Genomic DNA, 15,535 nt, shown 5'->3' on the forward strand with positions numbered 1-15,535 from the left:
CACCACTAGGGGGAGCTCCCTGTATACAGAGATACATGATAAGATCCTGTCTGCAGCCACCACTAGGGGGAGCTCCCTGTATACAGAGATACATGATAAGAGCCTGTCTGCAGCCACCACTAGGGGGAGCTCCCTGTATACAGAGATACATGATAAGATCCTGTCTGCAGCCACCACTAGGGGGAGCTCCCTGTATACAGACACATGATAAGCTCCTGTCTGCAGCCACCACTAGGGGGAGCTCCCTGTATACAGAGATACATGATAAGATCCTGTCTGCAGTCACCACTAGGGGGAGCTCCCTGTATACAGAGATACATGATAAGATCCTGTCTGCAGTCACCACTAGGGGGAGCTCCCTGTATACAGAGATACATGATAATATCCTGTCTGCAGCCACCACTAGGGGGAGCTCCCTGTATACAGAGATACATGATAAGATGCTGTCTGCAGCCACCACTAGGGGGAGCTCCCTGTATACAGAGATACATGATAAGATCATGTCTGCAGCCACCACTAGGGGGAGCTCCCTGTATACAGAGATACATGATAAGATCCTGTCTGCAGCCACCACTAGGGGGAGCTCCCTATATACAGAGATACATAAGATCCTGTCTGCAGCCACCACTAGGGGGAGCTCCCTGTATACAGAGATACATGATAATATCCTGTCTGCAGTCTCCACTAGGGGGAGCTCCCTGTATACAGAGATACATGATAAGATCCTGTCTGCAGCCACCACTAGGGGGAGCTCCCTGTATACAGAGATATATGATAAGCCCCTGTCTGCAGCCACCACTAGGGGGAGCTCCCTGTATACAGAGATACATGATAAGATCCTGTCTGCAGCCACCACTAGGGGGAGCTCCCTGTATACAGAGATACATGATAAGATCCTGTCTGCAGCCACCACTAGGGGGAGCTCCCTGTATACAGAGATACATGATAAGATCCTGTCTGCAGTCACCACTAGGGGGAGCTCCCTGTATACAGAGATACATGATAAGATCCTGTCTGCAGCCACCACTAGGGGGAGCTACCTGTATACAGAGATACATGATAAGATCCTGTCTGCAGCCACCACTAGGGGGATCTCCCTGTATACAGAGATAAATGATAAGATCCTGTCTGCAGTCACCACTAGGGGGAGCTCCCTGTATACAGAGATACATGATAAGATCCTGTCTGCAGCCACCACTAGGGGGAGCTTCCTGTATACAGAGATACATGATAAGATCCTGTCTGCAGCCACCACTAGGGGGAGCTCCCTGTATACAGAGATACATGATAAGATCCTGTCTGCAGCCACCACTAGAGGAGCTCACTGTATACAGAGATACATGATAAGATCCTGTCTGCAGCCACCACTAGGGGGAGCTCCCTGTATACAGAGATACATGATAAGAGCCTGTCTGCAGCCACCACTAGGGGGAGCTCCCTATATACAGAGATACATAAGATCCTGTCTGCAGCCACCACTAGAGGGAGCTCCCTGTATATAGAGATACATGATAAGATCCTGTCTGCAGCCACCACTAGGGGGAGCTCCCTGTATACAGAGATACATGATAAGATCCTGTCTGCAGTCACCACTAGGGGGAGCGCCCTGTATACAGAGATACATGATAAGAGCCTGTCTGCAGCCACCACTAGGGGGAGCTCCCTGTATACAGAGATACATGATAAGATCCTGTCTGCAGCCACCACTAGGGGGAGCTCCCTGTATACAGAGATACATGATAAGAGCCTGTCTGCAGTCACCACTAGGGGGAGCTCCCTGTATACAGAGATACATGATAAGATCCTGTCTGCAGCCACCACTAGGGGAAGCTCCCTGTATACAGAGATACATGATAAGATCCTGTCTGCAGCCTCCACTAGGGGGAGCTCCCTGTATACAGAGATACATGATAAGATCCTGTCTGCAGCCTCCACTAGGGGGAGCTCCCTGTATACAGAGATACATGATAAGATCCTGTCTGCAGCCTCCACTAGGGGGAGCTCCCTGTATACAGAGATACATGATAAGATCCTGTCTGCAGCCTCCACTAGGGGGAGCTCCCTGTATACAGAGACACATGATAAGATCCTGTCTGCAGCCACCACTAGGAGGAGCTCCCTGTATACAGAGATACATGATAAGATCCTGTCTGCAGCCACCACTAGGGGGAGCTCCCTGTATACAGAGATACATGATAAGATCCTGTCTGCAGCCACCACTAGAGGGAGCTCCCTGTATACAGAGATACATTATAAGATCCTGTCTGCAGCCACCACTAGGGGGAGCTCCCTGTATACAGAGATACATGATAAGATCCTGTCTGCAGCCACCACTAGGGGGAGCTCCCTGTATACAGAGATACATGATAAGATCCTGTCTGCAGCCACCACTAGGTGGAGCTCCCTGTTTACAGAGATACATGATAAGATCCTGTCTGCAGCCACCACTAGGGGGAGCTCTCTGTATACAGAGATACATGATAAGATCCTGTCTACAGCCACCACTAGGGGGAGCACCCTGTATACAGAGATACATGATAAGATCCTGTCTGCAGCCACCACTAGGGGCAGCTCCCTTTATACAGAGATACATAAGATTCTCTCTGCAGCCTCCACTAGGGGGAGCTCCCTGTTTACAGAGATACATGATAAGTTCCTGTCTGCAGCCACCACTAGGGGGAGCTCCCTGTATACAGAGATACATGATAAGATCCTGTCTGCAGCCACCACTAGGGGGAGCTCCCTGTATACAGAGATACATGATAAGATCCTGTCTGCAGCCACCACTAGGGGGAGCTTCCTGTACACAGAGATACATAAGATCCTGTCTGCAGCCACCACTAGGGGGAGCTCCCTGTATACAGAGATACATGATAAAATCCTGTCTGCAGCCACCACTAGGGGGAGCTCCCTGTATACAGAGATACATGATAAGATCCTGTCTGCAGCCACCACTAGGGGGAGCTCCCTGTACACAGAGATACATAAGATCCTGTCTGCAGCCACCACTAGGGGGAGCTCCCTGTATACAGAGATACATGATAAAATCCTGTCTGCAGCCACCACTAGGGGGAGCTCCCTGTATACAGAGATACATGATAAGATCCTGTCTGCAGCCACCACTAGGGGGAGCTCCCTGTATACAGAGATACATGATAAGATCCTGTCTGCAGCCACCACTAGGGGGAGCTCCCTGTATACAGAGATACATGATAAGATCCTGTCTGCAGCCACCACTAGGGGGAGCTCCCTGTATACAGAGATACATGATAAGATCCTGTCTGCAGTCACCACTAGGGGGAGCGCCCTGTATACAGAGATACATGATAAGCTCCTGTCTGCAGCCACCACTAGGGGGAGCTCCCTGTATACAGAGATACATAAGATCCTGTCTGCAGTCACCACTAGGGGGAGCTCCCTGTATACAGAGATACATAAGATCCTGTCTGCAGCCACCACTAGGGGGAGCTCCCTGTATACAGAGATACATGATAAGATCCTGTCTGCAACCACCACTAGAGGGAGCTCCCTGTATACAGAGATACATAAGATCCTGTCTGCAGTCACCACTAGGGGGAGCTCCCTGTATACAGAGATACATGATAAGATCCTGTCTGCAGCCACCACTAGGGGGAGCTCCCTGTATACAGAGATACATAAGATCCTGTCTGCAGTCACCACTAGGGGGAGCTCCCTGTATACAGAGATACATAAGATCCTGTCTGCAGCCACCACTAGGGGGAGCTCCCTGTATACAGAGATACATGATAAGATCCTGTCTGCAGCCACCACTAGAGGGAGCTCCCTGTATACAGAGATACATAAGATCCTGTCTGCAGCCACCACTAGGGGGAGCTCCCTGTATACAGAGATACATGATAAGTTCCTGTCTGCAGCCACCACTAGGGGGAGCTCCCTGTATACAGAGATACATGATAAGATCCTGTCTGCAGCCACCACTAGGGGGAGCTCCCTGTATACAGAGATACATGATAAGATCCTGTCTGCAGCCACCACTAGGGGGAGCTCCCTGTACACAGAGATACATAAGATCCTGTCTGCAGCCACCACTAGGGGGAGCTCCCTGTATACAGAGATACATGAGAAAATCCTGTCTGCAGCCACCACTAGGGGGAGCTCCCTGTATACAGAGATACATGATAAGATCCTGTCTGCAGCCACCACTAGGGGGAGCCCCTGTATACAGAGATACATGATAAGATCCTGTCTGCAGCCACCACTAGGGGGAGCTCCCTGTACACAGAGATACATAAGATCCTGTCTGCAGCCACCACTAGGGGGAGCTCCCTGTATACAGAGATACATGATAAAATCCTGTCTGCAGCCACCACTAGGGGGAGCTCCCTGTATACAGAGATACATGATAAGATCCTGTCTGCAGCCACCACTAGGGGGAGCTCCCTGTATACAGAGATACATAAGATCCTGTCTGCAGCCACCACTAGGGGGAGCTCCCTGTACACAGAGATACATAAGATCCTGTCTGCAGCCACCACTAGGGGGAGCTCCCTGTATACAGAGATACATGATAAGATCCTGTCTGCAGTCACCACTAGGGGGAGCGCCCTGTATACAGAGATACATGATAAGCTCCTGTCTGCAGCCACCACTAGGGGGAGCTCCCTGTATACAGAGATACATAAGATCCTGTCTGCAGTCACCACTAGGGGGAGCTCCCTGTATACAGAGATACATAAGATCCTGTCTGCAGCCACCACTAGGGGGAGCTCCCTGTATACAGAGATACATGATAAGATCCTGTCTGCAGCCACCACTAGAGGGAGCTCCCTGTATACAGAGATACATAAGATCCTGTCTGCAGTCACCACTAGGGGGAGCTCCCTGTATACAGAGATACATGATAAGATCCTGTCTGCAGCCACCACTAGGGGGAGCTCCCTGTATACAGAGATACATGATAAGATCCTGTCTGCAGCCACCACTAGGGGGAGCTCCCTGTATACAGAGATACATGATAAGATCCTGTCTGCAGCCACCACTAGGGGGAGCTCTCTGTATACAGAGATACATGATAAGATCCTGTCTACAGCCACCATTAGGGGGAGCACCCTGTATACAGAGATACATGATAAGATCCTGTCTGCAGTCACCACTAGGGGGAGCTCCCTGTATACAGAGATACATGATAAGATCCTGTCTGCAGCCACCACTAGGTGGAGCTCCCTGTATACAGAGATACATGATAAGATCCTGTCTGCAGCCACCACTAGGGGGGGCTCCCTGTATACAGAGATACATGATAAGATCCTGTCTGCAGCCACCACTAGGGGGAGCTCCCTGTTTACAGAGATACATGATAAGTTCCTGTCTGCAGCCACCACTAGGGGGAGATCCCTGTATACAGAGATACATAAGATCCTGTCTGCAGCCACCACTAGGGGGAGCTCCCTGTATACAGAGATACATGATAAGATCCTGTCTGCAGCCACCACTAGGGGGAGCTCCCTGTACACAGAGATACATAAGATCCTGTCTGCAGCCACCACTAGGGGGAGCTCCCTGTATTCAGAGATACATGATAAAATCCTGTCTGCAGCCACCACTAGGGGGAGCTCCCTGTATACAGAGATACATGATAAGATCCTGTCTGCAGCCACCACTAGGGCAAGCTCCCTGTATACAGAGATACATGATAAGACCTTGTCTGCAGCCACCACTAGAGGGAGCTCCCTGTATACAGAGATACATGATAAGATCTCGTCTGCAGCCACCACTAGGGGGAGCTCCCTGTATACAGAGATACATGATAAGATCCTGTCTGCAGCCACCACTAGGGGGAGCTCCCTGTACACAGAGATACATAAGATCCTGTCTGCAGCCACCACTAGGGGGAGCTCCCTGTATACAGAGATACATGATAAGATCCTGTCTGCAGTCACCACTAGGGGGAGCGCCCCGTATACAGAGATACATGATAAGCTCCTGTCTGCAGCCACCACTAGAGGGAGCTCCCTGTATACAGAGATACATAAGATCCTGTCTGCAGTCACCACTAGGGGGAGCTCCCTGTATACAGAGATACATGATAAGATCCTGTCTGCAGCCACCACTAGGGGGAGCTCCCTGTATACAGAGATACATGATAAGATCCTGTCTGCAGCCACCACTAGGGGGAGCTCCCTGTATACAGAGATACATGATAAGATCCTGTCTGCAGCCACCACTAGGGGGAGCTCTCTGTATACAGAGATACATGATAAGATCCTGTCTACAGCCACCATTAGGGGGAGCACCCTGTATACAGAGATACATGATAAGATCCTGTCTGCAGTCACCACTAGGGGGAGCTCCCTGTATACAGAGATACATGATAAGATCCTGTCTGCAGCCACCACTAGGTGGAGCTCCCTGTATACAGAGATACATGATAAGATCCTGTCTGCAGCCACCACTAGGGGGGGCTCCCTGTATACAGAGATACATGATAAGATCCTGTCTGCAGCCACCACTAGGGGGAGCTCCCTGTTTACAGAGATACATGATAAGTTCCTGTCTGCAGCCACCACTAGGGGGAGATCCCTGTATACAGAGATACATAAGATCCTGTCTGCAGCCACCACTAGGGGGAGCTCCCTGTATACAGAGATACATGATAAGATCCTGTCTGCAGCCACCACTAGGGGGAGCTCCCTGTACACAGAGATACATAAGATCCTGTCTGCAGCCACCACTAGGGGGAGCTCCCTGTATTCAGAGATACATGATAAAATCCTGTCTGCAGCCACCACTAGGGGGAGCTCCCTGTATACAGAGATACATGATAAGATCCTGTCTGCAGCCACCACTAGGGCAAGCTCCCTGTATACAGAGATACATGATAAGATCCTGTCTGCAGCCACCACTAGGGGGAGCTCCCTGTATACAGAGATACATGATAAGACCTTGTCTGCAGCCACCACTAGAGGGAGCTCCCTGTATACAGAGATACATGATAAGATCTCGTCTGCAGCCACCACTAGGGGGAGCTCCCTGTATACAGAGATACATGATAAGATCCTGTCTGCAGCCACCACTAGGGGGAGCTCCCTGTACACAGAGATACATAAGATCCTGTCTGCAGCCACCACTAGGGGGAGCTCCCTGTATACAGAGATACATGATAAGATCCTGTCTGCAGTCACCACTAGGGGGAGCGCCCCGTATACAGAGATACATGATAAGCTCCTGTCTGCAGCCACCACTAGGGGGAGCTCCTTGTTTACAGAGATACATGATAAGATCCTGTCTGCAGCCTCCACTAGGGGGAGCTCCCTGTATACAGAGATACATAAGATCCTGTCTGCAGTCACCACTAGGGGGAGCTCCCTGTATACAGAGATACATAAGATCCTGTCTGCAGCCACCACTAGGGGGAGCTCCCTGTATACAGAGATACATGATAAGATCCTGTCTGCAGCCACCACTAGAGGGAGCTCCCTGTATACAGAGATACATAAGATCCTGTCTGCAGTCACCACTAGGGGGAGCTCCCTGTATACAGAGATACATGATAAGATCCTGTCTGCAGCCACCACTAGGGGGAGCTCCCTGTATACAGAGATACATGATAAGATCCTGTCTGCAGCCACCACTAGAGGGAGCTCCCTGTATACAGAGATACATGATAAGATCCTCTCTGCAGCCACCACTAGGGGGAGCTCCCTGTATACAGAGATACATGATAAGATCCTGTCTGCAGCCACCACTAGGGGGAGCTCCCTGTATACAGAGATGCATGATAAGATCCTCTCTGCAGCCACCACTAGGGGGAGCTCCCTGTATACAGAGATACATGATAAGATCCTGTCTGCAGTCACCACTAGGGGGAGCTCCCTGTATACAGAGATACATGATAAGATCCTGTCTGCAGTCACCACTAGGGGGAGCTCCCTGTATACAGAGATACATGATAAGATCCTGTCTGCAGTCACCAGTAGGGGGAGCTTCCTGTATACAGAGATACATGATAAGATCCTGTCTGCAGCCACCACTAGGGCGAGCTCCCTGTATACAGATATACATGATAAGCTCCTGTCTGCAGCCACCACTAGGGGGAGCTCTCTGTATACAGAGATACATGATAAGATCCTGTCTGCAGCCACCACTAGGGGGAGCTCCCTGTATACAGAGATACATGATAAGATCCTGTCTGCAGCCACCACTAGGGGGAGCTCCCTGTTTACAGAGATACATGATAAGTTCCTGTCTGCAGCCACCACTAGGGGGAGCTCCCTGTATACAGAGATACATAAGATCCTGTCTGCAGCCACCACTAGGGGGAGCTCCCTGTATACAGAGATACATGATAAAATCCTGTCTGCAGCCACCACTAGGGGGAGCTCCCTGTATACAGAGATACATGATAAGATCCTGTCTGCAGCTACCACTAGGGGGAGCTCCCTGTATACAGAGATACATGATAAGATCCTGTCTGCAGCCACCACTAGGGGGAGCTCCCTGTATACAGAGATACATGATAAGATCCTGTCTGCAGCCACCACTAGGGGGAGCTCCCTGTACACAGAGATACATAAGATCCTGTCTGCAGCCACCACTAGGGGGAGCTCCCTGTATACAGAGATACATGATAAGATCCTGTCTGCAGTCACCACTAGGGGAAGCGCCCTGTATACAGAGATACATGATAAGCTCCTGTCTGCAGCCACCACTAGAGGGAGCTCCCTGTATACAGGGATACATGATAAGATCCTGTCTGCAGCCACCACTAGGGGGAGCTCCCTGTATACAGAGATACATGATAAGATCCTGTCTGCAGCCACCACTAGGGGGAGCTCCCTGTATACAGAGATACATGATAAGATCCTGTCTGCAGCCACCACTAGGGGGAGCTCCCTGTACACAGAGATACATAAGATCCTGTCTGCAGCCACCACTAGGGGGAGCTCCCTGTATACAGGGATACATGATAAAATCCTGTCTGCAGCCACCACTAGGGGGAGCTCCCTGTATACAGAGATACATGATAAGATCCTGTCTGCAGCCACCACTAGGGGGAGCTCCCTGTATACAGAGATACATGATAAGATCCTGTCTGCAGCCACCACTAGGGGGAGCTCCCTGTATACAGAGATACATGATAAGATCCTGTCTGCAGCCACCACTAGGGGGAGCTCCCTGTACACAGAGATACATAAGATCCTGTCTGCAGCCACCACTAGGGGGAGCTCCCTGTATACAGAGATACATGATAAGATCCTGTCTGCAGTCACCACTAGGGGGAGCGCCCTGTATACAGAGATACATGATAAGCTCCTGTCTGCAGCCACCACTAGGGGGAGCTCCTTGTTTACAGAGATACATGATAAGATCCTGTCTGCAGCCTCCACTAGGGGGAGCTCCCTGTATACAGAGATACATAAGATCCTGTCTGCAGTCACCACTAGGGGGAGCTCCCTGTATACAGAGATACATAAGATCCTGTCTGCAGCCACCACTAGGGGGAGCTCCCTGTATACAGAGATACATGATAAGATCCTGTCTGCAGCCACCACTAGAGGGAGCTCCCTGTATACAGAGATACATAAGATCCTGTCTGCAGTCACCACTAGGGGGAGCTCCCTGTATACAGAGATACATGATAAGATCCTGTCTGCAGCCACCACTAGGGGGAGCTCCCTGTATACAGAGATACATGATAAGATCCTGTCTGCAGCCACCACTAGAGGGAGCTCCCTGTATACAGAGATACATGATAAGATCCTGTCTGCAGCCACCACTAGAGGGAGCTCCCTGTATACAGAGATACATGATAAGATCCTCTCTGCAGCCACCACTAGGGGGAGCTCCCTGTATACAGAGATACATGATAAGATCCTGTCTGCAGCCACCACTAGGGGGAGCTCCCTGTATACAGAGATACATGATAAGATCCTCTCTGCAGCCACCACTAGGGGGAGCTCCCTGTATACAGAGATACATGATAAGATCCTGTCTGCAGTCACCACTAGGGGGAGCTTCCTGTATACAGAGATACATGATAAGATCCTGTCTGCAGCCACCACTAGGGCGAGCTCCCTGTATACAGATATACATGATAAGCTCCTGTCTGCAGCCACCACTAGGGGGAGCTCTCTGTATACAGAGATACATGATAAGATCCTGTCTGCAGCCACCACTAGGGGGAGCTCCCTGTATACAGAGATACATGATAAGATCCTGTCTGCAGCCACCACTAGGGGGAGCTCCCTGTTTACAGAGATACATGATAAGTTCCTGTCTGCAGTCACCACTAGGGGGAGCTCCCTGTATACAGAGATACATGATAAGATCCTGTCTGCAGCCACCACTAGGGGGAGCTCCCTGTATACAGAGATACATGATAAGATCCTGTCTGCAGCCACCACTAGGGGGAGCTCCCTGTACACAGAGATACATAAGATCCTGTCTGCAGCCACCACTAGGGGGAGCTCCCTGTATACAGAGATACATGATAAAATCCTGTCTGCAGCCACCACTAGGGGGAGCTCCCTGTATACAGAGATACATGATAAGATCCTGTCTGCAGCTACCACTAGGGGGAGCTCCCTGTATACAGAGATACATGATAAGATCCTGTCTGCAGCCACCACTAGGGGGAGCTCCCTGTATACAGAGATACATGATAAGATCCTGTCTGCAGCCACCACTAGGGGGAGCTCCCTGTACACAGAGATACATAAGATCCTGTCTGCAGCCACCACTAGGGGGAGCTCCCTGTATACAGAGATACATGATAAGATCCTGTCTGCAGTCACCACTAGGGGAAGCGCCCTGTATACAGAGATACATGATAAGCTCCTGTCTGCAGCCACCACTAGAGGGAGCTCCCTGTATACAGGGATACATGATAAGATCCTGTCTGCAGCCACCACTAGGGGGAGCTCCCTGTATACAGAGATACATGATAAGATCCTGTCTGCAGCCACCACTAGGGGGAGCTCCCTGTATACAGAGATACATGATAAGATCCTGTCTGCAGCCACCACTAGGGGGAGCTCCCTGTACACAGAGATACATAAGATCCTGTCTGCAGCCACCACTAGGGGGAGCTCCCTGTATACAGGGATACATGATAAAATCCTGTCTGCAGCCACCACTAGGGGGAGCTCCCTGTATACAGAGATACATGATAAGATCCTGTCTGCAGCCACCACTAGGGGGAGCTCCCTGTATACAGAGATACATGATAAGATCCTGTCTGCAGCCACCACTAGGGGGAGCTCCCTGTATACAGAGATACATGATAAGATCCTGTCTGCAGCCACCACTAGGGGGAGCTCCCTGTACACAGAGATACATAAGATCCTGTCTGCAGCCACCACTAGGGGGAGCTCCCTGTATACAGAGATACATGATAAGATCCTGTCTGCAGTCACCACTAGGGGGAGCGCCCTGTATACAGAGATACATGATAAGCTCCTGTCTGCAGCCACCACTAGAGGGAGCTCCCTGTATACAGATACATGATAAGATCCTGCCTGCAGCCACCACTAGGGGGAGCTCCTTGTTTACAGAGATACATGATAAGATCCTGTCTGCAGCCTCCACTAGGGGGAGCTCCCTGTATACAGAGATACATAAGATCCTGTCTGCAGTCACCACTAGGGGGAGCTCCCTGTATACAGAGATACATAAGATCCTGTCTGCAGTCACCACTAGGGGGAGCTCCCTGTATACAGAGATACATGATAAGATCCTGTCTGCAGTCACCACTAGGGGGAGCGCCCTGTATACAGAGATACATGATAAGCTCCTGTCTGCAGCCACCACTAGAGGGAGCTCCCTGTATACAGATACATGATAAGATCCTGCCTGCAGCCACCACTAGGGGGAGCTCCTTGTTTACAGAGATACATGATAAGATCCTGTCTGCAGCCTCCACTAGGGGGAGCTCCCTGTATACAGAGATACATAAGATCCTGTCTGCAGCCTCCACTAGGGGGAGCTCCCTGTATACAGAGATACATAAGATCCTGTCTGCAGTCACCACTAGGGGGAGCTCCCTGTATACAGAGATACATAAGATCCTGTCTGCAGCCACCACTAGGGGGAGCTCCCTGTATACAGAGATACATGATAAGATCCTCTCTGCAGCCACCACTAGGGGGAGCTCCCTGTATACAGAGATACATGATAAGATCCTGTCTGCAGTCACCACTAGGGGGAGCTTCCTGTATACAGAGATACATGATAAGATCCTGTCTGCAGCCACCACTAGAGGGAGCTCCCTGTATACAGAGATACATGATAAGATCCTGTCTGCAGCCACCACTAGGGGGAGCTCCCAGTATACAGAGATACATGATAAGATCCTCTCTGCAGCCACCACTAGGGGGAGCTCCCTGTATACAGAGATACATGATAAGATCCTGTCTGCAGTCACCACTAGGGGGAGCTTCCTGTATACAGAGATACATGATAAGATCCTGTCTGCAGCCACCACTAGGGGGAGCTCCCTGTATACAGATATACATGATAAGCTCCTGTCTGCAGCCACCACTAGGGGGAGCTCTCTGTATACAGAGATACATGTTAAGATCCTGTCTGCAGCCACCACTAGAGGGAGCTCCCTGTATACAGAGATACATAAGATCCTGTCTGCAGCCACCACTAGGGGGAGCTCCCTTTATACAGAGATACATGATAAGATCCTGTCTGCAGCCACCACTAGGGGGAGCTCCCTGTACACAGAGATACATAAGATCCTGTCTGCAGCCACCACTAGGGGGCGCTCCCTGTATACAGAGACACATGTTAAGACCCTGTCTGCAGCCACCACTAGGGGGAGCTCCCTGTATACAGAGATACATGATAAGCTCCTGTCTGCAGCCACCACTAGGGGGAGCTCCCTGTATACAGAGATACATGATAAGATCCTGTCTGCAGCCACCACTAGGGGGAGCTCTCTGTATACAGAGATACATGATAAGATCCTGTCTGCAGCCACCACTAGCTGGAGCTCCCTGTATACAGAGATACATGATAAGAACCTGTCTGCAGCCACCACTAGGGGGAGCTCTCTGTATACAGAGATATATGATAAGCTCCTGTCTGCAGCCACCACTAGGGGGAGCTCCTTTTTTACAGAGATACATGATAAGATCCTGTCTGCAGCCACCACTAGGGGGAGCTCCCTGTATACAGAGATACATGATAAGATCCTGTCTGCAGCCACCACTAGGGGGAGCTCCCTGTATACAGAGATACATGATAAGATCCTGTCTGCAGCCACCACTAGGGGGAGCTCCCTGTATACAGAGATACATGATAAGATCCTGTCTGCAGTCACCACTAGGGGGAGCTCCCTGTATAGAGATACATGATAAGATCCTGTCTGCAGCCACCACTAGGGGGAGCTCCCTGTATACAGATATACATGATAAGCTCCTGTCTGCAGCCACCACTAGGGGGAGCTCTCTGTATACAGAGATACATGATAAGATCCTGTCTGCAGCCACCACTAGAGGGAGCTCCCTGTATACAGAGATACATGATAAGATCCTGTCTGCAGCCACCACTAGGGGGAGCTCCCTGTATACAGAGATACATGATAAGATCCTGTCTACAGCCACCACTAGGGGGAGCTCTCTGTATACAGAGATACATGATAAGATCCTGTCTGCAGTCACCACTAGGGGGAGCTCCCTGTATACAGATATACATGATAAGCTCCTGTCTGCAGCCACCACTAGGGGGAGCTCTCTGTATACAGAGATACATGATAAGATCCTGTCTGCAGTCACCACTAGGGGGAGCTCCCTGTATACAGAGATACATGATAAGATCCTGTCTGCAGTCACCACTAGGGGGAGCTCCCTGTATACAGAGATACATGATAAGATCCTGTCTGCAGCCACCACTAGAGGGAGCTCCCTGTATACAGAGATACATGATAAGATCCTGTCTGCAGCCACCACTAGGGGGAGCTCCCTGTATACAGAGATACATAAGCTCCTGTCTGCAGCCACCACTAGGGGGAGCTCTCTGTATACAGAGATACATGATAAGATCCTGTCTGCAGCCACCACTAGGGGGAGCTCCCTGTATACAGAGAGACATAATATCCTGTCTGCAGCCACCACTAGGGGGAGCTCCCTGTATACAGAGATACATGATAAGATCCTGTCTGCAGTCACCACTAGGGGGAGCTCCCTGTATACAGAGATACATGATAAGATCCTGTCTGCAGTCACCACTAGGGGGAGCTCCCTGTATACAGAGATACATGATAAGATCCTGTCTGCAGCCACCACTAGGGGGAGCTCCCTGTATACAGAGATACATGATAAGATCCTGTCTGCAGCCACCACTAGGGGGAGCTCCCTGTATACAGAGATACATGATAAGATCCTGTCTGCAGCCACCACTAGGGGGAGCTCCCTGTATACAGAGATACATGATAAGATCTTGTCTGCAGCCACCACTAGGGGGAGCTCCCTGTATACAGAGATACATGATAAGATCCTGTCTGCAGCCACCACTAGGGGGAGCTTCCTGTATACAGAGATACATGATAAGATCCTGTCTGCAGTCACCACTAGGGGGAGCTCCCTGTATACAGAGATACATGATAAGATCCTGTCTGCAGCCACCACTAGGGGGAGCTCCCTGTATACAGAGATACATGATAAGATCCTGTCTGCAGCCACCACTAGGGGGAGCTCCCTGTATACAGAGATACATGATAAGATCTTGTCTGCAGCCACCACTAGGGGGAGCTCCCTGTATACAGATACACATGATAAGATCCTGTCTGCAGCCACCACTAGAGGGAGCTCCCTGTATACAGAGATACATGATAAGATCCTGTCTGCAGCCACCACTAGGGGGAGCTCCCTGTATACAGATACACATGATAAGATCCTGTCTGCAGCCACCACTAGGGGGAGCTCCCTTTATACAGAGATACATGATAAGATCCTGTCTGCAGCCACCACTAGGGGGAGCTCCCTGTACACAGAGATACATAAGATCCTGTCTGCAGCCACCACTAGGGGGCGCTCCCTGTATACAGAGACACATGTTAAGACCCTGTCTGCAGCCACCACTAGGGGGAGCTCCCTGTATACAGAGATACATGATAAGCTCCTGTCTGCAGCCACCACTAGGGGGAGCTCCCTGTATACAGAGATACATGATAAGATCCTGTCTGCAGCCACCACTAGGGGGAGCTCTCTGTATACAGAGATACATGATAAGATCCTGTCTGCAGCCACCACTAGCTGGAGCTCCCTGTATACAGAGATACATGATAAGAACCTGTCTGCAGCCACCACTAGGGGGAGCTCTCTGTATACAGAGATATATGATAAGCTCCTGTCTGCAGCCACCACTAGGGGGAGCTCCTTTTTTACAGAGATACATGATAAGATCCTGTCTGCAGCCACCACTAGGGGGAGCTCCCTGTATACAGAGATACATGATAAGATCCTGTCTGCAGCCACCACTAGGGGGAGCTCCCTGTATACAGAGATACATGATAAGATCCTGTCTGCAGCCACCACTAGGGGGAGCT

The sequence above is a fragment of the Anomaloglossus baeobatrachus genome, chromosome 6 (genome assembly GCF_048569485.1).
Source record: "Anomaloglossus baeobatrachus isolate aAnoBae1 chromosome 6, aAnoBae1.hap1, whole genome shotgun sequence".
Classification (NCBI taxonomy): domain Eukaryota; kingdom Metazoa; phylum Chordata; class Amphibia; order Anura; family Aromobatidae; genus Anomaloglossus; species Anomaloglossus baeobatrachus.